The following is a 2,361-nucleotide window of genomic DNA, read 5'->3' on the forward strand; positions in this document are numbered from 1 at the left end:
AGAATTAACTCACATAATGCATTTTTCAGGTTTGTTGTAGAATAAGTGCATAAAAACACTTAATACATAAGGGTGTATGGATGCTTCAACAGCTAATAGTGTAAAACTAGCGCAACCCTGTAAAACGTTCACGGATAATTCACAAAATAATTTTGTTTTGCTTATATTAAGCAACGATGTAATGAAAATATATATAAAATGCTTCTGAAGGTACCCGCACTCTTACTCATTAATCCACTCGCGGGTGCTTGGTCAAATACGGTAATGTATGTAATGTATGTATTCTTCTAAATGGAGCAGCACTCCAAGTATTTGCAATTCAATAATTTATTATAACATCATTTGTGTATCCACCATACACAAGTGATGTTATAATAAATTATTGAATTGAAAATACTTGGAGTGCTGGTTCATTCCAAAGAATATATATATATTTTTTTTTTTTTTTTTTTACACATTCTGCTTTATATATTAGGGAGTTTTCTACATATGATCACGGTGAAGTACAGGGTACATATTTTCAGCGGATAAACTGCTAATGCTTGGGAAGTTTTCATACTGGTGGAAGGATTACGCTATTCCTTCCTGTTAGACTCAGTGTTTAGATAACCACTTTTGAATTTATTATTCCTTAAAAAGCATCAGTTCCTCTTGGAATTCTCAGTAAGTTTTATTCTTGGTTAGCAAGTGCAACCTCCACCTTTATTGTTCCGTGAAATGGTGACAAGCAATGGTAATGTAAAGCATGCTAATAAGCAAGACCTCCCTGTGGGAACCTGTGATAGACGACTGTTTCACATTGAGAAACAGACAGAACTGTTGACATTGGCTGTCAAAAAGGCTTCGCGTCTTTGAAAGAAAATCTTAATCTTCTTTATTCATGTGTGAACAGGTCCTGGCCTTCATCCTGCAGATCATATGCATTGACTGCCTAAAGTGTGGGTTGCTAGGCTTTCAGCTGGGTTTGTTTGCCTTTGTCTGCATTATACAAATGGAGGAGGATGGAAGGCTGAAATCTGTCTGACACAGAGAGCTGCTTTTTCTGTCTCTGTTTAAAAAGACATAGCAACCCAGCTTGTAATGAAAAGGAATTTTATTTAGAGGAGGAAAAAAACACAAAGTGTTTAGATGTTGGGCACAGAGAGAGAATGGCCTGTTCAGAGGACATGGTGGCTGTTTATAGAGAATCAGAATGATTGCCAGTCAAGCCACAAAGAGAGCTGTGCCCACAAAATAGCCTTCCTAGCCTAGAACTGTCTTCTGGTAACATATTGAGCAAACACACACTGATTTTTATTGTTGAAGGAATAACAAATATGTTCTTAATAGTGGAGCATGCATGAAATGCAATGACAATTAGCTTGCAATAAAGCAAAACCCTGTGCTTGCAATTGTTTGCTTTTATCTTCCAAAAGTTTGTGCTCTGAGATTTAAGTGTAGGATCCGCTGTCTGGAAACCCATTATCGAGAAAGCTAAGAATTACTGAAAGGCCGTCTTCCATTATAATCAAAAAATCCAAATTTTTAGAAATGTTTCCTTTTTTCTCTGTAGTAATAGAAAAGTACCTTTTACTTGATCCAAACGAAGATATAATTAATTCTTATTAAAAACAGAACTAACCTAGTGGATTTATTTAATTTTTTACATGATTTTCTAGTAGACTTAAGGTATAGAGATCCAAATTACAGAAATATCCATTATCCAGAAAACCCCAGGTCCAGACCTACATGTCCCATACTTGTATCTATCTTGAGTGCTAATGATAATACCCATAGGTTTGCAGCATCTCCAGCAGCCCACTTTCCAGTCTGCTCATAGACTTCCAAACACTTGAGGGCATTCTGCCTTTCAACCACTCCGGTTACACAAGAAGAAACTCTTTTTAGTATTGGTCACCTTTAGGTGTGCAAAGTACCCTTACCTTTTTGGTTTAGGAATCCGAATTTATCTCTAGTTCTGCTTAACCTATACAAATTCTACTTGCCTTGTAGTGCAAAATATTGTTTACTGGCTGCAAAATTAGATTTGGGAGCCTCAAATCAATTGTTCTGAAGCAGAATCTCAGGCAAGGCTGCTTATGGAATAGTTACACAAAAAAAGGAAAGTGTTTTAAAGTAATTAACATATAATATACTAATAGCATACACTGGTAAAAGCTGCATGTTTGCTTCAGAAATACTACTATAGTTTATATAAACAAGCTTCTGTGTAGCCCTGGGGGCAGCCATTCAAGCTGGAAAAAAGGAGAAAAGGCACAGGCTACACAGCACATAACAGATAAGCCCTGTCCAATACAATGGTGTTTTATCTGTTATAGCTGTTTTGATAAACTTAAGATACAAGAGGGCAGTGGGCAAATC

This window comes from Xenopus laevis, chromosome 6S (assembly GCF_017654675.1).
Source record: "Xenopus laevis strain J_2021 chromosome 6S, Xenopus_laevis_v10.1, whole genome shotgun sequence".
Lineage (NCBI taxonomy): Eukaryota > Metazoa > Chordata > Amphibia > Anura > Pipidae > Xenopus > Xenopus laevis.